The following is a 27480-nucleotide window of genomic DNA, read 5'->3' on the forward strand; positions in this document are numbered from 1 at the left end:
AAATATATCTACTCACCAAACTTGTAGAACCCTTTTACGTTTGTCAAAGCTAGTCCGCAACTTCAAAGGATGTACATTAAACTTGTGTCTCTTCGCTATTCCAGAGGAATTACTTTTAAATAAATTAAGAAACTTTGAAAGCATCGCTTAAAAGAGATATTCACATCTGAACGTGAGGATTAAGTATTCGAAATGAGCTTACTTCAACGGAGCTGTACGAGAATTTATAACATAAAGGAATTTAAAAAAAGCTTTTTCAACTTTGTGAAGATATTTAGACATAGAAAAAACTCTTGTAATACTTTATATCAACTTCTAAATTGAAATTGTTATTAATTTTGTTTCCACATTTGTTTGTAATTTGAAAAAGTATCAGTGAATCGACTGAATCGTCATTTTCTTTTTGTTTCAGGCAAAAAACGGTCGAATTTATAAGAATTAAAGGTAGGATTGATCATAGTATTTACAAGTGCCGTTTTTTTCAACCTCCGACAGATTATAAATAAAATACAAGCTCATATAAAACAATTTTATTACCAAAATTGTCATAGCTGTGGACAAGCTTTTCAATACCCCCTTCAGAGTACAAAACGGATCTCAAAACTTCTGGAAATTCCGTAGACAAAGTAGTAATGGTAAATCTGCGATTTTCTTTAACCATTCTCTTAACTCGTCGAACCAGGTCATCCGAAACGACAGATTTGTGTTTTTTGCCCCCTTCATCATGCACATCACTACGGCCATCTTTAAACTTTTAGCACCAATCATTTATAAAATTTTCCCGACACATTCTTCGATGGATTTCTGCAGCACTATTGCCTTCGGCCTGTAGAAAACGAATCACGCTTCGCAATTAACATTTGGCGGGAGCATCAATAATGGCAGACATGTTTACGTGGCTGTAACACAACGCCGACTGACGCCCGAATGTCATAATAGCGGAAAGTGTAGTGCGATAGCTTCGCAGTCGCCTACAGCGCATGTCCGCTTTCTTGTTCCTGCGTAACGTTTGCACGGAGCGATCGGAGGTTGAAAATTACCCACTACTGTAATTAAATATAGTAAATCGGAAAAGATTATTGAAACTATTTATGAACCAAATAACAAGGAAACACTTCCTTAACCCTCAAACGAAAAGGTGGGGCTTTTAATACCATATTATGGTTTCTAGGAAGATAAGAAAGACGAACTTTCTTTCGGTTTTTGTCTGCCATACAAGTATTAAACAGATTTTTAATTGTGCTAATACTGTTTTCCTCCTGACATTCCATATTTTTTTTCACAAATTTTTCGGTTTCCACACCTTCTAGGATTTCTTCTATATGATTAACGTCATCTTCTGCTTCGTCAAACAATTACATCACAGTTTCTTCAATGTTTCAATTACACTCCAGCCATTATTTTTAATGCAAAAAAACCACACTGACGGAAAGGTGATTTAAATTTCCATTATCTATCCAGATTCCGTTAGAAATTCGAAAGTGGGGGCTAAGAAACTGGGTCTTAGGTACCATCTCTCCGTTTAAGGGTTGGTTTTTCAAACTCTCAGAGTAACTGCAATCAGCTTTCTAGGCAATAAGTTTTGATATGAATGCATGGATGACTTGTGGACAATTACTTCTTTTTTTAAAGTTTTTAGTTCGTTTTAGTTCGTCGTTCAAATCGGATTGCAGCAGGTATTTCAACATTCGCTTCTTTAACGGATTCCAGGGGATGTCAAGGTGAATTACCTCGTAAGGGACATAATAGGATGTCTCGATTCATTCTTCGACTAATTTCCGCTGCAATGTTCCCTTCTACCAGCTCTTAACTCTCTTATTAATGAACTTCAGTTCTACGATCTTTAAATTTTCTACACCATCGTCATGACTCTTAAAGGTATCTTCATGTACTCGATTCATTTTTCGATGAATTTCCGCTGAATTTCTTTCTTAATTTCTTCATTTTGATAATTCAACTGATTATAGCAAATCAGGTGCCGCTACTAGGTAGTAATCGTTGCCGGTCGGCAACCGCAGATGGAGACACGGCTTAACGAATTATTAATTTTTAGTTTTAGACAGTTGTATCACTACTTACTTCAACAAATGTCACCTGTACTTTATAAAATAGACAATTTTACGAAATGTATTCCAATAAATTAATTTTTTTCTCAAAATTTATACATATTTGAATGAAAAATCACTTCGTGATAAAATGATTTACTATTTGATGGCAATAATGACTTTTGATGCTGTTGGGAACAATCGAATGAATTAACTAAAATTTCGTGTCGCATAAAATTATATGGTAATTAGTTTCGTTCGACACATAGGTATGAACCGTTTAACAAAATTAGGGACATTCCCAAAATTCGTGAAACAGGTAAAAATTTAATATACAAAAAAAAGTATGTAACCTTCAAAATTTACTATTATCGTTTGTATTTCAAGGAAATATGACAAAAATAAACTTCATAGACGACTGTGATCATTCATTAAATGACGTTAATTTTTATGGCAATCTTTCAAATATTGTTAAAAATAAACTCGTAGACGTGTAAAGACATTAAATATGTGAAATATGAATAATTTTGGTTTTTAATTGCTCATTCTAGACGAAATAATAGACCATAGACTGAAATTTATTAAAAACATATTCAATTTTATTGGAAATTGAAAATGTATAATAAATACGGTATTTTCTGAAACTGTTTATATTCGATTTTTGTAATTTTGCCACAAAAATTCAATATCTAAAGAGAATGAGACCACTAACTCTATTAGGAATGTACTAGATCAAAGAATTGATAATATGTTGGGATAAGCTTCTGCTAAGTCATCAATAGAATGTCGAAAATAGTCTATTGCTTAAAAATCACGTGGCACATCATTCTGGCAATATCGCGAAGCTCTAATCTCAATGTGTGAACACTGAGTGAAGTTTTTGTTTTTCTTTTACTACAAAACTGTAATGCATTTTGATACATATTTATACCGAAAAGAAGTTTTTGAATAATTTTAGACTTTTCCATTATAACTGAACAGAATCGGCTTCAGGGTTCATGTTATGGACGACTTAGTAGCAATATTAATGAAAAATATACCAATAAGAATACAGGAATTTAGATAAAAAGACTTGAAAGTCTCGACTGCCGCAAATTGGAAAGAAATAATGAGAGACAGAAGAGAATGGAATAAAAAGGTACACGGGGTAAAACTGAGTTATTCTATAGCAGAAATAAGTTGAAATAAAATAAGAATTCATTTATACCAAAGTAAGAAACATAAATATATAGAATTTTTGAAGAATAAGCATTGCAACTTATTTTTTTCTTAATTCGAGCTCATTTGAAATTCGTTATATATTCAAGTAGCCCCAATTAGCTCAAACTCTCGCTTTTTTCGTGCGTTTTTTTTTATTTAATTTGGTAGTCGTGTCAGAAGTATATTCCACGTGGCATAAATATAACTGGATGGTCCTTCAAACGGAATAAATGAGGATCTGCTCACAATAGAAAGGATAATAGGATATGGATGATGCTATATGTGTTATGACAGCCGTGTTACGTGGACGAATCGATCGGAAAAAATACACGTAACTAACAAGGTGTCGGTAAATGTTGACAATTTCATTTATACATAATATTTTATGGACTTTAACGGTTTGGTGCCTTCATTAATTTATTAGTACACTTCCAATAATCTTATGTAAAACAATTGATGAAACTTATCATTCAAAATCATATGTTTTAACGTTATATATCATTTTCTTGAAGTAGTTACTGATTTTGAATGTTTTAGAATCATAATTGATGTATCTCTCATGGTTTAAATAGGTACATCTTCTTAAAAAATTAGAATAAAGTACACCTGATGAATTTCTTTACATTTGTTTAAGCTACGCCGTTCAATCTCATATTTTGAATTACAGAAATATAAAAAAGGATACGTGAAGGATTCAATTTCATCGAAAAAGATCAAGCACTATCTTGATATCATTTTAAATATGTATAGATAAAGTATCAAAACGCGAAACTTTTTGATGTTTGTTCAGTTTCTACTGGTTATATACATAACAAATCTAAATAAAACGATCCGACAGGCACAATTAGATGATTATTTCTGATTTTGAAACCAAGTACCAAAAAGTCTGTTGACCTGTGTTATCTATCAGGTTATCGAATCTTTCTCGCACAATTATTTTATCAAACGATGTACTATAAATAACAAAACATTGACCAGATGTTAAATATTTATGTTAGAACGCGTTTCTCTCTTCGGTAATAAAATCGAGAAAGACCAGTTTGTACGAGAACGCTTCTTGGAACTTCTCTAGAAAAATTTCCCTTGTTCGTGACTTCCAACGTATAATCATCCCTTCGTAAATTACGAATAGGAGGAACAATGAGAAAACACAGAGAGGTTTTTTCAGTTTCTTTTCACATAAACATAAAAACTGAATTACCTACGACTGATTCCATCAAAAAGGTACGAGGGCAACAACCTTTCGCATTATTTTACTTTCGATGTTTCTTAGAAAATGATAAACATAAATGATAAACTACTCAAATTAAAAAGAGGAATTCACTTCTGCAACGCTCGTACCAAATAATCCCACCATCATTTCAAATTTACTTTGTAAAGGATCATAGGTTAGGTAAGGTTAACAGGGTGATCTCCACTTTTCAGCCTAGATCCGCTCTTGCTGACTTTTCAGTCAGCACCATTTCACTCCCCTTCTCTATCTCTTCCGCTGCCAGGTCCTTGCTCCCTTCCCAAGCTTTTCCAGTTTGCAATGAAGTGATTCAACTCCTTAACACCCAGCTTCGCCGCTTCTTCCTGACATTCCAATGTTTCCCTCCTTACACATTATAGTCGCTTCGACGCCAATGCTGTCCAGTGACACATTAGGTGTTCTATTGTCTCTTCCTCTTCACTGCATTCTGCACAAAGATCGTCGCTTCTGATACCCATTTTCCCGAGTCTAGAGCCTACTGTGCAGTGACCGGTAATCACTGCTAGGACCCTTAGGATCGAGGTTTTCCCATAGCCTAGCAATTCTGTTGTCTTCCTCTTCTGTAGAACCGGCCACAAGGAGCGTGAGATGACACAGTCATATCTATTACTCTCAGCAATTTGATCGGTGGTAGTGGCAAGCCCACCACTTCGTCCCCGCTCCTTTTTTTATGCCCAGGGGTGGGGTAGAAGCTAATGCCTTCCTCACAACGGGTGGGTGCAAATGCTGTGAGTTTGTGTGGGACTATCACCAACTAAACCACTCTCCTCAATCCTTGGGAGTGTCGTACGCCGGGAGGCCAGCAAATTGTCATTGCATCAGCGTACAACACTTGATCCTTTGGATTTTTGAGCTGTTTCTTAGCTTCACTCCTCTCCACTAGTCCGTCAAGACGGCACAAGAAGAGAGAAAGTTACTGAGCCATTTCACCAACTTCAAGGTCTTACAGCTCCTAGGAGTGGTCGTCCCCGCTCCTGGTCTTTCCCAATTTGGTTAATTTGTCTGTCATTTGATTCCTTTCTACATTTCTGTGTTCAGGTATCCAGCAGAGTCGAACCTTTTAGTCATGAATCCATGACAGGGCTTCGCGACAGCTCACCACTGACCTAGATCTCACTACCTTCGTCCTTTGTGAAAAAGGATAATTTTGTTACAAAAATTCAACTCAAATAGTGGTATTTCTTGCTTTGATTTAATTAAATCTATGAAAGCTGAAACACACATGTCTATAAATGAATCAGGACTGGAATTTCTGTTTCAAAAAAGCTAATTATCTAGTTTCTGAAGTATTATCTTGACTATTATAACTAACAAGTTACTTTATCATTGTTAGAAGAATAAATTTCTGTTTATTGTATCTTATTTTGCTAGTTTGCTATCCTCAGGGCCTCTATTAGGAATAGAAGATCGTCTGCGTATGCAGTTGCCATAATTTTTGGTCCGTGATTGATTCTAAGTTCTCCATCGTACATTATGTTCCATTGGACAGGCTGCGAAAGAGATACCTGCGGTACTTTCATCGGACACACATGTTGGATTATCCCCGATCCGATTTTTCTGTTTTTGAGGTAATTCATGATGCACTTTACTGAATAATGAACTTTCCCCCGTTCTTTCATCAATAAAAATGAGGTTTGGTTCCACCTTGAAGTATTGAATAGATTTCTGATATCCGGCGTTACCAACAAACACCATTTCGCCTCTCCTGTTGTTGTTGATCTCTGTTTGCTGAATCCACGTTGTTTTTTCGGCAATAGACATCATGATCGAATTTCTCAGCTCTCTAGATACTTCCAGGTCTTCTACAGCTGACTGTTTTTTACCAGTTGGTCAAGCGAACAGTTAGAGAAGGTCGATGTACGAGGGAGGTTCAAATATGAAGTGGAATTTTTGAATAAACGAGCGAAAAATTCAGTGTCGTGAAGATGGCTGCATTGGATCTGAGAGTGGTCTAATTCCGAAGCGTATAGTACAGCCAGGACCGCTTAATCTCGCTTTTTAGTGTATTTTTAGTCATGAGCGAGAAGAATGTACCAGTGCATCGCATCATCATTATAAGATAAAATTCTCGGAAATTCTGGAAGACCGACGAAGAATTGGGCATCAGGGTGCCGAAACTTTTGAATTTTGAGCCTAAATTCGCGCGCGGCGTGCATTTCCTGCAGCGGTATGAAGAGGGAGGAGAAAATTTTTTGCACCAAAACCTGTGTACTGGCATTTGATGGATTGCGATTCGAAAACAAAGCGGAGCCAGAATCTTTCAATTTCAAGGTTTTAGTTTCATAAGAACTCTATGCATTGGCTTGTTTGTGTAGGGTCTTTTCTGCTTTACAAAGTTCCAAATAAAACTTTTAAGGACGAAATCATGTTATAGTACAGGAAAAATTGTTTTAAACCCGAAATTAAATTGGGCCCTTTTGATTTTCTATATTCTTAGAGGTTTTTGGTTACTGAATAAGCCTAGCAATTCTTAACAAAATCGCGGGCATAGATTTTCGACATTTTGGGACTTGAAACTCGAATAACTCGAAAACTAAGAGGAATTTGGAGAAAACTGTCTTAGTATAGAGCACAAAATTTTCTACAAAAAAAGTCTCCACTTATTTTTTCGGCGGAGCCAGTATTTCTAAGTAAATCTCCCTCAAAGCGGAAAGCCTGTTCCAAGTGTACATGAAAACTGCTTTAAACCTTGGAAAACTTTCGTGAACTAATTGAGAGATAGCAAAAGTGTGTACAGTGTGATGAAGAGAGGAACTGGAGAAAATTTCAACTCTGTAACTTGATAATAAGATTTTTTATAGCAAAATCACGGTTTGTATTTGAACTACCCTCGTAGAAAAAGTTTATCAATATGACGCCTTCGTAATTATTGAAGATTGATTTGTCACCTTCCTTGGATATTGGACATAATACTCCAGATGTTCAGTTGACTGGCATTTTCTTAATTTCCTCGATTGTGTAAATAATATTGTCATCATTCGGTTATTTTTATATATTCTTGGTATTATTTGGGGAAATCTGTTCATCATATAAGTTCACTTTTTTCTCTATTAAATGAATCTTCTACTTTAATAATCCTTAATCAAAAAATTCGATTCTAATTTTTGTTTAATCGAATTTACAAATACTCTATATCATTTTATATTGACAGAAAATGAAAAAAACCTTGTATCTATTAATTTTTAGTTTTTTCTTATTGTATTCAGTCGTCATACTTCAAATAGGTAATTTTCAAATTATAATATTCATATTTTTACAGCTTTTGTTCATTTTTTTCTACAAATAACCCTTCATCGATTAGAACCAATTAGTAGTTGAACTGATTGATGACCCCTGTGGTTTCACTCCGACGATTCCATTTCGAATACAATGAATCAATGCAATCTGAATGCTTCCGAGTTGAAGGTACAAAGGTTTTAAATGAGTTTTTTTCAGAGAAGCGAACGTTTTCATATAGTACTTTTTGATATCGACACGTAGCAATTAGACGATGTGAATTTTTTGACTATTTGTTGGAGAGGTTTTGCGTATTTCCAACGATAATATTAAATTGCTTGGTAAATTCATTATATAGCTTTAATCCCGTTTCATGGTAATTTACTGTGACTTTTTAGCAAATTCATTAATCGTATTCTTAGCGCAAGATCATTTATATTTGTTGCGGAACTGTCTTCGAAAACCATTTATTTCCAAAAATATCTCAGAATGATCTCGGTACAAACATTTTTCATTTCCTGATTAGATTTTTAAAATGTTTTGTTTTTCAATTAGGAGATTTTGAAGATTGAATTGTTAATGAGAAGTGAGATGTCAGCTCCAGCCATTACAAGTTTCTTCTATTGTGACATGTGATTACTTACTTTTTGAATAGCACTCGTAGTAAAATTTAGACGCCATTTCAAGATTTTAGTTTTACAAGAATTCTATGCGTTGGCTTGTTAGTGTGTGGTCTTCTCATTTTCACAAAATCAATTTTAAATAAAACTTTCAAGGCCGCAATCATGTTATAGTACAGGTAAAATTGTGATAAATCTGAAATTAAATTGGGCGCTTTTCATTTTCTAGATTCTAAGAGGTTTTTGGTTACTGAATAACCTAGAAATTCTTAACAAAATAACGGGCATACATTTTCGAAATTTTAAAACGCGAATAACTCGAAAACTAAGAGAAATTCGGAGAAAACTGTCAAACAAAAAATGTACAGCACAAAATTTTCTACAAAAAAGTCTGTAGTTATTTTTTCGTTGGAATCACTATTTCAGAGGAAATCTCCCTCAAAGCGGAAAGCTCGTTCCAGGCGTACATGGAAACTGCTTTAAATCTTGGAAAACTACTTAGTTTTCGAAAAATTAAAATGCATCATGATGGTTGAGATCTCTATTTTCTATTCGGGTAAGCTAGCATAATTTTCGACTTGGGAAATTTGCGAAAATCTTGCGAGATGAAGAGGTATATTGGTCACATAATTACATGGATATATTTCATCGTTCGCCATATAAACAAGCAAATCCAACGAGAGATTTGTCATTGGTGTTATTATCAATATTTTCCATTAAATAACATACTTGAACTACTTCTTGGTTTCAAATGAACTAACTTTTAAAAAACGCGACCATTAACACTATCATCGTTCTCGGTTGATTATTATTTCAATATTCAAAGACTTTTTAATAGTTTCTCTTTCAGAAAAATGTTGCTACTCATTTTGTGCTATACAGTTTTGACTCCGGTACTTTTTTGAGGTCTACGTAGTTTTTCGAGATTCAAAATATTTTTGAGCGTTCAAACCCATTTTATAATGGAAATTTTGAGATACAAAATGTACATTTTGTACAGAATATTGTGTTCCATATTTTTTGTTCCGGCAGTTTTTGTCGAAATCCTCACAGTTTTCAAGTTATCCAAAATTCAAAATGTTTTTGAGTACATGAACACATTTTACGGCGAAAATTTTGAGGTTGGGAAAAAATACTTACAGACCAATCTGTAGAAAATTTTGTGGTGTACATCTTTTTCTCCAGCACTTTTTTCTCGAATTCCGTGTATTTTTCGAGTTAATCGCGATTCAAGATATTTTTGAGTGTGTAAACCCATTTTAATGTGAAAATTTTGAGCCTAGGAACAAATAACAGGAATACTATTATTGTAGAGAATTTAAATTCAAAATTTGAGAGCTGCTAGACTTATTCAGTATCCCAAAGCCTCCCCGAATCTAGAAAATCAAAACTGCCCAATTTTACTTAAGGTCTTAACCCAAAACTAAACTAAAACAAACTAAACTAAAACTTTGGCTTAAAACCATACAATACAATGATTATTTAATAAAAAAAGGAAACATTGAAACCAACATTATTTATAAAACAACTTTTATATATTTTGAATGTGTATTTGTCTTTCTTTGGAAATATTATTCCAAAAATAAAAGCGTTCTTACAATTTTTAAATTGCTACGTTTTGGCGGCTGTGCTAAGCGAATTCGCCAAATATTGAAATATTTCTACTTGTACACTTCTCAACTTTAGTACGAGTTTCCGTGAGGTTATAATTAATTTTCTGTCATGATATAGATCATTGTGTGTTAATACTTCATATTCCATCTACCGTATGGGCACAAATTATATATTAAGGAATAAAAAACAGTTCAACTTAATGTGAATCTAGGTTCATATTTTATTTGTTTAAAGCTGAATTTCCTGCAGGAAAGATTGACTCATGATTCATTTTAAGTCTCACCTTTTTTTAGAATATGCGAGCTCTAGTTGGTACGTTCAACAATATCCTTGAAACCCAATTTTCTAGGAACAGCTGTTCTCTAAGTATTCTTCGCAACTGTTATATTTTCCTATCCATCAAGGCCTTTAAGTCGGCATTATTCCACCTTCTGCTGAAAAGGTTGCCGACGTTCGACCAGCGTACTTTCCATGTGGTGTTGGTGCCAAAATATTCACCGGGTAGTGTAGTGCAGATACCTTATCTGTTGAGAAACCGAGAAACTGAGAAACCGTTGTTTTTGCCCTAATTATTTGGCTTTTCCGTAAACGATGGCGATAAAAACATCGTTGGCTCATTATACCCCTTTTCAAGTTTCATTTTCGACCATAATTAGAATATCATGGAAATACTTGGGAATTTAAGGTAATTTTATACTTCCTACGCCTCTAAATTCAAATCAAAATTTCATCACCAAATTACTGACTAACTTATAAACAAAAAACAAAGCAAATGAAGAATATAATGGAAACAACGTTTTAACTTTTATATTTATCCACAATTTTCGTTTTTTTGAATATTCAAATATTTTGTACACTATTAAAAACCTATAAATAGTTCAACTATAATTTGTAGTCACCAAATATCTAAATTATACAAATTACTTTTTTAAATGTTTCTAACATAATTTTTAATCTGAAGTTATAACAGTTCTCCAATTCATCTTCAGAAGAATTTACAACTTATATCATAATGAAGGTAGAATAGTTAATGCTTCCAAAAGCACTTTGTTTTTATTATATCTAGTCATAATTTGCACTTAGAATCTACGTTTCAAGACACTTCGTAAGCATTATCATTTTTATTATACAACGATAAATTTGCCAGCTTCCTGCTGTCTTTTCGGAAAATTTACGAGTTGCTTTATAGCTGAATAAATGATTTGAGGTCCGTTGGTTTTACTATTGCACAAAAAAATGTGTGTTTGAAAGAATCGATCTGTAAAGTGGATGAAAATACTTGGAGTTATTTTAAATAAACAAAAGGATGAAGTACGAATATGCTTTTTTACATTATTAATAACAGACAATGTAAGCATCAATCTCAATCTGAACTCATAGTGAAGTTAACTCAATTATGGAATATGCAAGGCGTTCCAAGACTTGAGGAAAAACATTCGGGAGTGAAAAGAAGAAGCGAAAAAAAGAATTTCTCATTTGACCTATCATTTCTGAGTATCATCTGCACCTAAATGTAATTTAAAGGAATTAATAAAACCGTCTTGTGTGAAACCAGCTTCATCAGTAAACATTTTGAAATCTTCTGTAGATTTCGGAAGTGTGGGTAGGAGTGCAGTTTTTTTTTTGTTTTTATTTGATAAGTTGTAAGGAAACTAATTTGCTATTGTGCATAAATTGAAATATATCATGTATTTATTATAACACAAATAATAGAACAGAAGTTGTAACTAAATCAAATTAAATCCCTAATGTATTAATGACTACTGTATATATTCATCTTGGATACTACAAATCAACTAATGTGACAGCCATTTGATCTAAACGTCGATAATGAAATTGGAATTATCTTGCGTCATCATAACTTGTCCGTCAGATTGGACTAAATCCGAGCCAACAGCACCAGCTTTGTTTGTAAAAATAGCAGCTTTAAAGTAAATCCGATTACTTCCATAATTCCATAATTTTTTATAAGATAGGTTGTTGGTGTTTATTGGGGTGGCTGCTTTAAACGACGACGATGAAATCAGACTGGATATCTTCGACGAAGTTATAGATCTTGATCAAGCTTTAACCTCAAACCTTTCTAAAGTCTATCCATCGATGACAACCTGGATAAATTGATTTTTAACAGGTACTAAACCAGTCGAGAAGGTAGGTTGACATGCCAGAAACTGCCAGAGGTGGAAGCTACAAACGACGATGACGATATCAAACTGGATATGGTCGATGAAGTTATAGATCTTGTTGGCAATTCTATCGAGGAAATCGTTGATGTACAGGTAGGTGATAAGATAGGAACACAAGCTTTAACCTCAATCATTTCTAAAGTCTATCCATCGATGGCGATCTGGATGAATTGATTCTTAAGAAAGTTACTGAACCAGTCGATGAGGGAAGATAACATACAGCATGATGGACTTACTAGATCGTTAACATGCCAGAAACTGCCAGAGGTGGAAGCTACAAACGACGATGACGATATCAAACTGGATATGGTCGATGAAGTTATAGATCTTGTTGGCAATTCTATCGAGGAAATCGTTGATGTACATGTAGGTGATAAGATAGGAACACAAGCTTTAACCTCAATCATTTCTAAAGTCTATCCATCGATGGCGATCTGGATGAATTGATTCTTAAGAAAGTTACTGAACCAGTCGATGAGGGAAGATAACATACAGCATGATGGACTTACTAGATCGTTAACATGCCAGAAACTGCCAGAGGTGGAAGCTACAAACGACGATGACGATATCAAACTGGATATGACCGATGAAGTTATAGATCTTGTTGGCAATTCTATCGAGGAAATCGTTGATGTACAGGTAGGTGATAAGATAGGAACACAAGCTTTAACCTCAATCATTTCTAAAGTCTATCCATCGATGGCGATCTGGATGAATTGATTCCTAAGAAAGTTACTGAACCAGTCGATGAGGGAAGATAACATACAGCATGATGGACTTACTAGATCGTTAACATGCCAGAAACTGCCAGAGGTGGAAGCTACAAACGACGATGACGATATCAAACTGGATATGGTCGATGAAGTTATAGATCTTGTTGGCAATTCTATCGAGGAAATCGTTGATGTACATGTAGGTGATAAGATAGGAACACAAGCTTTAACCTCAATCATTTCTAAAGTCTATCCATCGATGGCGATCTGGATGAATTGATTCTTAAGAAAGTTACTGAACCAGTCGATGAGGGAAGATAACATACAGCATGATGGACTTACTAGATCGTTAACATGCCAGAAACTGCCAGAGGTGGAAGCTACAAACGACGATGACGATATCAAACTGGATATGGTCGATGAAGTTATAGATCTTGTTGGCAATTCTATCGAGGAAATCGTTGATGTACAGGTAGGTGATAAGATAGGAACACAAGCTTTAACCTCAATCATTTCTAAAGTCTATCCATCGATGGCGATCTGGATGAATTGATTCTTAAGAAAGTTACTGAACCAGTCGATGAGGGAAGATAACATACAGCATGATGGACTTACTAGATCGTTAACATGCCAGAAACTGCCAGAGGTGGAAGCTACAAACGACGATGACGATATCAAACTGGATATGGTCGATGAAGTTATAGATCTTGTTGGCAATTCTATCGAGGAAATCGTTGATGTACATGTAGGTGATAAGATAGGAACACAAGCTTTAACCTCAATCATTTCTAAAGTCTATCCATCGATGGCGATCTGGATGAATTGATTCTTAAGAAAGTTACTGAACCAGTCGATGAGGGAAGATAACATACAGCATGATGGACTTACTAGATCGTTAACATGCCAGAAACTGCCAGAGGTGGAAGCTACAAACGACGATGACGATATCAAACTGGATATGACCGATGAAGTTATAGATCTTGTTGGCAATTCTATCGAGGAAATCGTTGATGTACAGGTAGGTGATAAGATAGGAACACAAGCTTTAACCTCAATCATTTCTAAAGTCTATCCATCGATGGCGATCTGGATGAATTGATTCTTAAGAAAGTTACTGAACCAGTCGATGAGGGAAGATAACATACAGCATGATGGACTTACTAGATCGTTAACATGCCAGAAACTGCCAGAGGTGGAAGCTACAAACGACGATGACGATATCAAACTGGATATGGTCGATGAAGTTATAGATCTTGTTGGCAATTCTATCGAGGAAATCGTTGATGTACATGTAGGTGATAAGATAGGAACACAAGCTTTAACCTCAATCATTTCTAAAGTCTATCCATCGATGGCGATCTGGATGAATTGATTCTTAAGAAAGTTACTGAACCAGTCGATGAGGGAAGATAACATACAGCATGATGGACTTACTAGATCGTTAACATGCCAGAAACTGCCAGAGGTGGAAGCTACAAACGACGATGACGATATCAAACTGGATATGGTCGATGAAGTTATAGATCTTGTTGGCAATTCTATCGAGGAAATCGTTGATGTACAGGTAGGTGATAAGATAGGAACACAAGCTTTAACCTCAATCATTTCTAAAGTCTATCCATCGATGGCGATCTGGATGAATTGATTCTTAAGAAAGTTACTGAACCAGTCGATGAGGGAAGATAACATACAGCATGATGGACTTACTAGATCGTTAACATGCCAGAAACTGCCAGAGGTGGAAGCTACAAACGACGATGACGATATCAAACTGGATATGGTCGATGAAGTTATAGATCTTGTTGGCAATTCTATCGAGGAAATCGTTGATGTACAGGTAGGTGATAAGATAGGAACACAAGCTTTAACCTCAATCATTTCTAAAGTCTATCCATCGATGGCGATCTGGATGAATGGATTATTAAGAAAGTTACTGAACCAGTCGATGAGGGAGGATAACATACCGCATGATGGACTTACTAGATCGTTGACATGCCAGAAACTCCCAGAGGTGGAAGCTTCAAACGACGATGACGATATCAAACTGGATATGGTCGATGAAGTTATAGATCTTGTTGGCAATTCTATCGAGGAAATCGTTGATGTACAGGTAGGTGATAAGATAGGAACACAAGCTTTAACCTCAATCATTTCTAAAGTCTATCCATCGATGGCGATCTGGATGAATTGATTCTTAAGAAAGTTACTGAACCAGTCGATGAGGGAAGATAACATACAGCATGATGGACTTACTAGATCGTTGACATGCCAGAAACTCCCAGAGGTGGAAGCTTCAAACGACGATGACGATATTACACTGGATATCGTCGATGAAGTTATAGATCTTGTTGGCAATTCTGTGAAGTAAATCGTTGATGTACAGGTAGATGACTAGATGGGACCACAAACTTTAACCTTAAGCCCTTCTGAAGTCTATCCATGGATGGCGACCTGGGTGAATTGATTTTTAAGACAGTTACTAAACCAATCGATAAGGTAGGATGTCATACCGCATGATGAACTCATAGAACGTTGGCATGCCAGAACCTGTCAAAATTCTTAGATATGTCCAAAGCTATGGCTTGGGATTATCTTTAATGGAAGTTAAATATCTATTGATAAATTGCTACTGAGTGAAATAAAGTGAAGAACACAATGTATACAAGATTTTATTTCATAAAATGAAAAATGAAACACGTTGACGTCCGCCCGTGGCAGTTACCGGAAGTCGATTCAGATCGAAATAAATGGATAATCAAAACAAATTGAGCAAGCAAAATCATTCTTTCAATTCCACAAAATGCAATTAAAATGTTCCTCGGATGAAAGAGAATCACTGATTAAGCTATTGTTATTCAGCAAACGTTTGAATATCAAAACTTGTGTTTTGGGTTTTCGTTATCAATACGTTGATTACGAGGGGAGATCAAGGAGGAGAAATCTACGTATGTTATTAAATTCCTGTATTTTTGACAAGATGCATTGTGATTTGAACAAATAGCATGAAATTAACCTTTATATTTGTATAAATTTTTGAAAGAAATGAAGAAACTTTGGAGTACAAAAAGGACTATGTTTTATTCAGAAAATTGAACGCACTATAAATACCAAAAAAATTAGGCGCAAATGATCAAAATAACTATTTTGAATATGTGATTGATTTTCTTTTGGTATCTGAAGACAATTTTATTATCGAAACGTGCGTCAGACGGTATAATTGTTAGAGAGAGTGTGTAAATTAAATAAGTTCTGTTCAGTTATGGAACTGTTTGTAACTTATGCTTAAAAACTATCGTGCTTTATATCGTTCAACCTGGTTAGTTTGCAAATTGTATTTAAAGAATTTTTTTCGTGGATAATTTTCCTATAAAAATAATTTCTAATGGATTCAGTAGATGTGTTATAGATTACTAATCATTTTTTAACGTGAAGGAGGATGGAGATTGATCGATTTTGAAAAGAGAATGTAATAAACAGCTAGGATGAAGAAAAACTATAGAAAAAAGTGGAAAAACGATTAAAAAAGATGAATCTGGACAAAGAAATGTCAAAAACAACCATAATGGAAAAATGTGGAGAAGAAATGCAGGAAAACAAGAAAAAACTGTAAAAGAAATATGAATGAAAATGTTGCATACCTATATTAAGATCAGTTAAGTCTTGGTCTTGGTCTTACAGTGAGATAAATGGCGGTGTTCTTGGTCTTGATCTTGATGAAAAGACTACAAAACCGTTGGGGTCTTGCATACTTGATTTTGCACAAATTCTGCACAGCTTGCTTTTGATATTGATTTCACGGACCTTAAGCTGGTCTTGGTCTAGAACTTGTTTTTGTAAGACTAACGCTAAGACCGGAAAATTAAAACTAGTGTTTTTCATTACTTAATACCATCACAAATGTATAAATCTGAACATTGTTTTTAGATAACTCTATATGATAAAAGCGGTTAAATTTGTAATATATCGAGTTCAAATTCATTTGAATAGCAACTGACTAAAATCATCAATACAGCGGATGACCTATATACCCATTTATGTATAAAACATGTCACTTAATAGACATGCCAATCAAATTGATAGAAAAAAACATCGTTGTTTTGATTTATTCATTTAATAGGTAAATAATCTACATCTAATTCCGCACATTAATAAGCCACTGGCTATTTTTTAATTATAAAAATTGAAAATTGTTGCCAACAACAAAGATAAAATGGAAACGAAAACTGGATTCAATCGGCGATGCTCCTTCAAAACCAGTTATTCAAATTATAATTATATACTGATCCATAAGTCATAAATTTGATAGGAATTGATTCCATATTCCTTTATATTCGATTAAATAAAGTTCGTGGATTTTGGATCTTCAATAATCATCAATTTCAACACCTCGTAAGTTTCTCTACCTATGGAATGCTTCCACAAATTGTTCCATCGGCTCCAACTTAATACGGAAATGCAGAAACACAATCCATTTTCTCGTAACAAAGACTTCCATGATTACTTTTTGTTGTTGTCTTTTCAAAATAACATTATTAGCAGAGCATTAACCATTGATGATTTTCGCATTTGATTTCTCTTAAAAACTACTGCAGTTGTTTTCATACTGGAAGAATAAGCCTAAAGGGACGGTGGACCTAAATCTTTTCGAGGATGTCTAAGGATGTCTAAGAGCTTCAGGTTCAGGTTACATCAAATTCCCTGCCGTCATTAGATTGAATTACTCAAACTCGTTCAATCAGCTCTGAAACCCATTGGAATGGAATGGCTACAGGATAATAGAGGAAGCACTAGAAAAGAATGTAGCTGGGAAAGGAATCATTAGGATTGAAATAGGCAGAGATACTGGAAACCTAAACGAAAAAGATTTATTGAATTGTACACACTACAGGTGTTTTTCCTAAATGTAGATGAGGGGATATTCTTCCTTTTTGATAATCTGTGGGTAAAAGGATAACGAAACAGGAGCTTGGAAAGACTAAGTGAAAGTATATTATGAGTGCTGCTTGAATGAAAAGAAATGAAAATGAACAAGAGGAAAGCTATAACAATCCTGTATCCAACAAGGATTGAAAAAGGGCCGAAGAAAACGTCAATAATAAATAAAAAGCACTAACCGATTTAATTTTCGTTTTGATAGATTATTTCATACAATAACACATTGGAAGAAATTTGGAACTACATTAAAATTATGTTATATTATCGTATATATGTCCTGATAAAATTTTTAACATCCTCAAATTTCAAGTATATGCTTTTTTCCATATTATTCTCATGAGTTAGTTCCCTATTTTCCACCTTTTTAAACATTCTCGTTTCTCACGTTAGGGTAGGTGATTGAGAATTTGCAATCGAAAATTCTACTAAAATAAATTCTACCCCAAGTTACGTAAAATGCGTTAAACTTTTTCCTATAACTAGCTTTCTATATTTACAAATACATCCGCAAAAACTGCAGGCCATATCCCTCTTAAGAAACCCCGTAACATGGTCGACTAATTTTGCTATAAATCACCCCAATAGTAGAATTTAATACTGGTTAGTTAACCATAAAATAGAGCACACTATGACGTTATTTATGGGTAAAATAGTAGAGAAAACCGTTGTTTATCTATACGTAATCCTATTTTCTCGGATATACAAAGTTTCCACTTAAGTTCGTACCATATGGGAAACTTTCTTTTTGTTTATGATACGAAAAATAAATTATTATCTATTCAAAATTTGATATGACATAGCTGGCTATAGGTATGTCTACATTTCCAAAAGTCTTTTTGAAATATTTTATTCCTTTTGTCAATAATCTATTGATTTATTTATTAATTATTTAGTACACAGTTCTGCAATTTGGATATAAAAAACATCGTTAAGCTACTTATCGCTTTTTATTTTTGACTTGACTCACACACAGCTCGTTTTTCTGTGTAATATCAACCAAGAAATTGGGAATTTAATTAATTAATTTTTTTCACTTCCATGACACTTAGTCACGTACGAATTGATAACCAAGTTTGTCTTCCTATGAGTTGGTGTCGTGTTTAGTCTTGGTTCTTGAAGTAGTTGGTTGTGCAATATTTTGCATTTTTTTCCAAAGCTCAGTATATTCCTTTAAGTTATTGATATTATATACGTAATAATTTGATTGATTGGTAAGAGCTCTTAATGAATTTACAGAAGATGAATACATAAGTATTCGAAAGCTCGGAAATATATTCGAGTTAGTACACTTCGGTGTTTATTTTTGCCACAATCTCACTACTAATAAAAATTGTAGTGCAATAAAGTTGATTTATAATTTAAATTATGCATAAGGGGCTATTTTCTTCAATTGTGTGTAATTTTTGCCTAACGCGTTGCGTTGTAGGTATGCTTGACAGTCTGATACTAAACAGACATAGTATAAACGCAATCAATTATACAACTAGAAGTCTCTGATATCACCAAACGTACAGGAGAACTAATGATATTGCACTTGATAATCTAGAGCCAACTTTTGGTGTGAAATGCTTATGTTTGGATACTTTTTTCGACTTTCCTAAAGTCCAAAGTATTAAATAGATAAAATTCTAAAAAAATGCCACAGGATACTAATTAGGCATAGCATAAACGCATTCAATTATACAACTAGAAGTCTCTGAAATCACCAACGTGCAGGAGGACTAATATTATTGCACTTGATGATCTAGAGCCAGTTTTTGGTGACAAATGCTTACGTTTTGATGTTTTTATCGACTTTCCCAAAGTCCAAAGTATTTAATTATAAAATAATGTCATTGGATACTAAATAGACATGGTATAAATGTACTCAATTATAGAATTAGAAGCCTCTGTAATCACCAAACGTGCAGGTGGACTAATATTATTGCACTTGATGATCTAGAGCCAGTTTTTGGTAACAAATGGTTACGTTTTGATGTTTTTATCGACTTTCCCAAAGTCCAAAGTATTTAATTATAAAATAATGTCATTGGATACTAAATAGACATGGTATAAACGTAATCAATTATAGAATTAGAAGCCTCTGTAATCACCAAATGTGCAGGAGAACTAATGAGATTGCACTTGATGATCTACATCCAGTGTTTGGTGTCGAATGCTAACGTTTGAATACTTTTTTCGACTTTCACAAAGTCCAAATTATTAAATAGATAAAATTCTAAAAAAATGCCACAGGATACTAAACAGGCATAGTATAAACGCAATCAATTATGATCTAGGTGAAAAACCCTTGAAAAAATTTACGAAATATGTAGTGGGACTTTGGAAATTAACGTTGGTATGAAATTTTTTCGGTATTGAAACAATTTTTTCGTTATTTTTCAGCCATTATAATGTCTAAAGTTCTTTTCTATAAAAATATCTGTCTGCCTATGTGTATTAGAATCAATAAATTCCGTTTTTATTTTTTCGCTTTGTTCGCAGAGGCAGAATTGATTAGATTTCACATCGGAATGATGTTGAAGGTGTAATACAGAGCAATAACGGAATTGGTAATTTTTTGCGGAATAGAATTTTCAAAGGAATGTATTTTGAATAAAAAAACCTAATCAATATGCTACAATTTGCGTAATTAAACGTAGATACTTCATACGTTGATTTGAATCTCAAAAAGCTACAACCACTTCATAATACCTACACAAAATCCGTGTCATTTACTCTTTCACTACTTCCTCAATTGAATCCAACAAATTTCCTTTGTACCTATTCTCATGTTCTTGTTTGGAACGCCCACTCTAAAAACCACCATTCGGTCTTTACTTAAAAGGAATTACTTTGAAGTGTCTGTTCGTTTGTTGAAGCCATTTCCAGAAATTTCCAGTTTAGCTCTTTGTTGGGTACAAAGGAATAACTATCCGGTTGATTTGTACACAAATAAAGTAAAATTCGAGTTATTAAACATGTAACGGAATTTATTAACACTCAACCACTTGCGTGGGATATTGGGGTTACAAGGAAAGCTTTAAAAAACCAATTTAGTACCAGCATTCATCAATTATTGGACTTCCTTGGATCCTCTAAGGATACCATTGAAAATTATTAGGTGAAATCTATGATCATGTCATTGGAATTAACCGAGGTTTGTAATCAGCTCCTTGTCCTGCGAAAATATGATCGTTTTATTAAAAGCATTGTTACTTGTTTGATGAAGAGAGGTTGATTAAAGTGTGATGGTGGAATTATGAAATTATTCCAGGAGGTCGAGGCTAACAAAAGTTTTATAGCGAACAGTGGATGTAAATGTATGAGGTTTCATTGGAGAAATATCTGGGTTCAGTTAACCGGAAGCGTGCACTCTTATAACAAAGACAATGATAAATTTAAACAGATGATTTTACACTTTTACAAACAAATCGACACAATTTTAATCTAGATAATATGAAATAACAATTTGGCTTAAAAATAATCATCATACAATAATAATATCTTGAGTTATTCCATTCTATGGTAGATTGTATAATTCTGCCACATAATAATAGGGTCTGTCAACTATAGAACTTTACTAAATGTATTTGCCAGTTTTAATTTTGAGGGTAGCTGATTTAATAACTGTTTGACATTAAAGGTGATGGAATTTTTTACCAGATCTAAACTTTCTCTTCACGAGTAACCCTAAAGATGTATCTCAGTTGAATTGTGCTTACGAATCCCAGAAAAAAACGAAAATTCACATTTTTTTAAGTGGATTTCTCAATACGTTCTACTACTCAAACCATAAATGTAAAGAAACTTCTTTTTTTGTTATTTGAAGATAGATTCGGAGAGGTACAAACTACAAGACCTCCAGAAAGGTAAAGATGCGATTCGAACAACGAGTAGTCAAACCAGTACCAGGTTAATTTTTTTGTCGGGTTTTCTATATGTACAGACAAATTTCCTTTGTATCTATTCTCATGTTCTTGTTTGGAACGCCCACTCTAAAACCACCATTCGGTCTTTACTTAAAAGGAATTACTTTGAAGTGTCTATTCGTTTGTTGAAGCCATTTCCAGAAATTTCCAGTTTAGCTCTTTGTCCGTAAATATGACCAAGAAACTTGATCAAATTTGAGGGTCGTATAAAGTCATTGTTGAGTTTTAGAGCTGGTAAAGCTCCTTCAGTGTTAGCTTCACACCAGGACTTAATAGTAATGAGATCTTTACTCATGGTAGAATGTAGAACTTGTATATCTGAACTACTCCAAGTTACACTGGTGTCATCCACAAATACATGGAATATGCCATTAATTCGTAAGTCTGTTACATCATTAATGAATATAAAACAGAAGAGTTGGACCTAAAACTGAACCACGAGGTACACCTCTGCCAACTGGTAAATAGATGATATTGAGCTCCCATCAACTCCAGTATTTAGCACCGTCAGTTTACTATTTATTTAGATTCATGGTGAAATTATTGGGTGTGTAAAAAATTGAGACCGAAGGAGATTTTGAGAATGCAGCGCGACAATGTTCTGCATTTAACCTCGAAGAATGGTTTTACCAGTAGCTTTTAGTACAATTATTTAGAAAGCAAATTTAATATTGAAATCCGGCGTTATTTATGAAACACCCCTTAGAATTAGTAGTAGAAGTTATTACGAGTGTTGTTAATATAATGGAATCATTTAGAATAATTTCGATGTACTATATATTTACAAATATTTACAAAACAACCTTATCCGCTTCAAATACTCTCCATTACAAGTAATACATTTGTCCCAGCGGTGCTTCCACTGTTCGAAACATTGTTTGAACTCATATTTAGAGATGACTGTAAGCTCCTATCTCGTTCTTTTCTTTATGTCTTCAAATCGCCGTCTTTTCATGCCCCTTTTTATGCGTGGAAACAAGAAAAAGTCACACGGAGCCAGTTCAGGCGAGTAAGGTGCGTGGGGCACCGGAATCATGTTATTTTTTAACAAAAACTGGCTAACAGTGAAGGATGAGTGTGCAGGTGCGTTGTCATGGTGAAAGCACCGAGCTCCAAGCACAAGCTCTCGAATTCTTTTCATCGATTCGGGCAGTTGATGGACGTCCAGAACGAGATTTGTCATCAATCGATATGTCGTCATTTTTAAATCGAGAAAACCACTCATACACTTGAGTTTTCCCCATAGTATCATCTTTGTAAGCAGTTTTCAACATTAAAACGGTTTCAGCAGCGTTTTTACCGAGTAGGAAACAAAATTTCCTAGCGGCACGTTGTTCACTTAAATTTGCCATCACAAAAAAACGAAGCAGCATTGAAACGGCAAAAACGGTCACTAGTGACGAACAGAACGTGGCAGGTCAACGGCCCGCGCGGTACTGAACCGGCGATGAGTTGTGCTAGGCAGGCCCTAGTGGCAGAAACCAGTAATATGTACAAAAGCTCCACCCTTGGCAATTACTTTTGGGTACCCCCTCGTATTGTTTAGGTATTCCTGTTAAATTTGTTTTCAAGTTCAGAAACGCTGTTAAAAGCGGATCCTAATAAAACACGTTCGTAAAAACATGCATGCCGTTAAAAGTGACGACCTTGAATCGACTTTCGCGAACAATTTCACTATAATATCATTTTCTCTACGAGCAACGAACCGCCAGAGTGATTCTCATTCTGAAAATTAAAATGTCTCTAATACGATGCGACGCTAAATTTCATCGCTTCGTATCACACCTAGTAGAAAATAACGTTGTCGTATAGGAGCAAATTGACAATGACTTTTAGGTGTATGTGAGTGTATGTGAAACTTCATGGGAACATTAGGGAAAATGGAATGTCGAAGTTGCGGTAATGAAAATAGTTGAATGGTAAAAGGGCGACATTGGCGTATACATTAGAATTTTATTAATTCGAAAAATAACTCAAATTGTAGTTACAACGTTTCAAGAAGATAATGGAATTTCAAAAAGTACTTAATAAATTATTCAACCAGCGATCTGGATACTCCAACCGCGATCTGGATACTCCAACCACCAACAGTACCCGAATTGCAATGTTATTTCTTTAAACGTATATTAAGGAACATTTGGGGGAATGAAAAACACAAAGATGGCATTTCAACTTCATAGATAAGATAAACCCTTCAGACTAAGTGATAGAAATACCTAGTAAAGAGAAAATACTGAGGATTTGACCTAGTCGAAGAGCTTTGCTTCAAAACCATCAACGATTCGTCGTTATTGGACCGAAAAAAAATCCAAAAATGAAACATCAAAAACCACTACATAGTTCTAAAGTGAAGGTATGGGCAACAATCTCAATCTAAAGGAATGATTGGCCATTTCTGCTTTAAAGATTCACGAGGACGAAACACCGACCGCTATGTTGCGATGTTAGAGGGATATTTGGCTCCAGAACTTCCAATATCAAGAATAGCGAATACGAAAACTTGGTTTCAACAATACGGAGCGACCTGTGACACATCAAATGACTCGATTCCTGCCAGACTGATTTTCAAAAGAGGTGATATCCTTTGGCCCCCACGTAACCCTGACTTGACTCCTCTTGATTTTTTTTGTGAGGAACACCTCAAACATAAAGTCCACATGAACAATCCGAGGACCATCAGTCAGTTAAAGGAGAATATCCACCAGGAAATGGCGGCAATCACCCCAGATTTATTGACAAGAGTTTTCCCAAATCTGCGTTCGAGTTCATGATGTTATTTTTTAAAAATAAAGTTCATTTAATTACCTAATCACCGGATGTTTTGTTTCAACAATACCTTATGTATTTATTCTTTTAGCATATACTTAATAAATGCGAAAGCAAACAAAGGGGATGCAAAGGGTTAATAATGAATGGTTTCAAATTATGTTGTATGATCTATTAACAAGTCACTGTATGCGCGAGAGGTTCTTGTTGTTGAGAACTTGGATGGATGAGGAAGATTCCATTCAACACCTATGGTTTTTGTGCAAGAGGACGGAATGTTTACGAAAAGACTCTTGTGTTGGTAATATAGAAGGTGTGAATTTTGGTACTACACAACAAGAAAATTCGGAAACTGTAATATGAAGAGAGAAATTACAAATGAGAAAAAGACAAGAGACTAGAGTGACTGCAACATTTGCTACACGGAAAATACGATAAAATACAGATGTTACAAAAGTGAGATATTACCAAAACGGAATTTGAAAAATGTTCTGAAAAGGTAGAATTATGAATAAACATTGAATAATTTCATATCCCATTACTCTTTTACCGTTCAAGTTTGATGGTGACCAAATGACAACGGATTATTTTTGGTAAAATACCTCAGACACGACGATACAATAAAAAATCAGGCGATATTCAAAATATTTGACAAATTAACAATTTTTCTGAATACGTACAATATAATCGCTCGAACTAACATAAAAGTTTGAAGAAATTAGTTCAAAAACTCGACATTTTGAATAGATAAGGTCTTTCTAATGAAAATGGCAATTCAACAAGTACCACATTTTAACAGTAGCGGACGAAATAAACGAGAATCTCGGTGTTTGATTTGATTAATTGAATTATTCACACGATTTTATATGAAACAAGAAGATTTTCTAAGCAGTTTTCGACCTAAACAAGACACAAGACATTTTTCACCAGCATCATTTTTCAATTTTAGTCAATATTCTTTTTCCTGCTCCTCTAAATAACAGTTGCTGTATTTCTCTACAAAATAGGAGAATCTGACTGCTCCCAAATGAAATTTTGAGGTTAAGAAACACGAAGAAGTCGTTGGAAGCTAAATCACCACACACCCACACTTACAATTACACTGTCTGACGCGCGTTTCGATAACAAAGTTATCGTCTTCAGAGACTTAACTATTTAATACTAAATTTTCTCACCAAAAAACCTTCTCCCGCGAAAATTTATTCCAGCGGAAAAACCTTCTTGGCGGGAATCCCCACATTCATTTCAAGACTACTAAACTATGGTCTATAAGGAATTGGCCCTTTGTCCTTATTTAAGCTACTCTTACATCTAGCAATTTCAATGCTTCCAAATGCGTCCAACAATTTGTTATTGGATACATTTTTTAACAATTTCACATTATTAATATTTATGTCATTATGACTGGCAACCTGATTTTCATATTTCAAATGAGCTGTGTGTTCTTTAAACCGAACAATAACGGATCTCCTAGTCTGCCCAATATACTTTCCGTCACAATTATCACAGCTAAATTTATATATACCATTCTTTTCCAAATTTGGTATTTTATCCTTGGGATTGATCAATAATTGTTTTAATGTATTATTGGATTTATAATTTTAGCGAGAGAAGGTTTTTTGGTGGGAAAATTTTGTATAAAACAGGTCATTGGATTCTAGTTTACCTTTAGTCTATGAAGACGATAACTTGGTTGTCGAAACGGGCTTCAGAAATTCCAACTTAATCACAGAAGAAGGTGCGTTTTCCTGTCGGAAAGTAATTCACTTTTGCAATTTCTCTTTCACCATGTCAAACAATAATACATAGCAGGTTCGCTTTTTGCAATTTTGGCTGTTTTTTCATTTCAGAAGTCAAGTCTACGGTTACAATTAGACGTAGAAATCCAAGGCAAACCTCGTCGATAAAGCATAAGTAATATTCATTCAAAAACAATTTTCTAATGATATCCGTAGCATGATAGTGCAATCTTTATATACGGTGTCTACTTCTTCATTCAAAAACAAACATTTAATGACAAGTCGATACTCAATTTTTTCAATTTCCAGTAAAATCTTCATGACTCACTTTGATTGACAGAAACTAAGCGTCCAAAATGGCCGAGAAAATAGTGTCTCAACGCATGCGTAAATTTAATTGTCAACTTCAACTAGCGATTAGCTTATTTGTCAATATAATCAAGTTTGATTTTCTGGAACAAAAGTTAACCTATCTTGTACTTCTAAAAACGATTATTGTTAATTTAAAATTCCTAAAATTACCGTTGAAAATTTTGTATATGATTTATATCCAAATAGACCCCACATTCGATTCAAATGCTAAGCTACTGTTTGATAGAATTTGCATTGAAAGCACAAGGGTAAGTCCATTTAGTTATTTGATTTTTTTGCTATGTAAATTTGGGTAGGGTGGAAAAATTAGAGGTGTTGTGCGGCGAAAATGTTTATTCTGAAAGATGATGAGTTTTCTCCATCTACTACATTATTCAAATCAGCTGATTAAGTCTAGTCAATGAAATTTTTCAGTTTTGGAATATTTCAATTATGTAAACTTAAAAAAGCTACGGCAATATCTTAAGCGATGTATAATGATTCCGTTCTGAACGTGAAATAAATAAAAGAAGTCGTAACTAAATAAAGGTTTTTCTTTTTTCCAAATCACGACGGTAGCAGAAAATGGAAGAAGCGAGGAGATACCCTCTAGAGGAAACCGGTAGCCTCAAGTGGTAGAAATATATTGTATTAAGGAGAAAACAATTATAAGCCCTAAGCCTATTTGTTAAATTTATTTTCAGAAAAATTCGTTGGGAAAACAAAACTAATTAACGCGTTACATTGTTTTTATTACTATTTCAATTAGACATAAAACAAAATAATTATACATATTAATACAAACAATTTCGTGATATAAGACTTACTGTTTTAAGACTTACTTCAAAAACCTCATCCAAGTATACATCACTACACAGCCATCCATCTACTCTTCAGCTGCCCCTAAATTTTTTGCGTAATTGTCCCAAAAA

The 27480-nt window shown here is 34.3% G+C and overlaps 1 protein-coding gene across 3 annotated transcripts in view; it reads left to right on the forward strand.

The window, feature by feature from the left end:
* The window catches only part of LOC130449129 (1-phosphatidylinositol 4,5-bisphosphate phosphodiesterase epsilon-1-like), a 337095-nt gene that overhangs the window by 82989 nt on the left and 226626 nt on the right, over window positions 1-27480 (forward strand). For 2 of the 3 annotated variants that reach the window (XM_056786816.1, XM_056786818.1), the window contains exon 3: window positions 413-444. The exons of the other annotated variant lie outside the window; for it this stretch is intronic. The gene's annotated coding sequence lies outside the window, so the exon portion shown is untranslated. The remainder of the gene's footprint in view (window positions 1-412; window positions 445-27480) is intronic. 3 annotated transcript variants of the gene reach the window in all.

Source organism: Diorhabda sublineata, chromosome 9 (assembly GCF_026230105.1).
Source record: "Diorhabda sublineata isolate icDioSubl1.1 chromosome 9, icDioSubl1.1, whole genome shotgun sequence".
In the NCBI taxonomy this organism is placed as follows: domain Eukaryota; kingdom Metazoa; phylum Arthropoda; class Insecta; order Coleoptera; family Chrysomelidae; genus Diorhabda; species Diorhabda sublineata.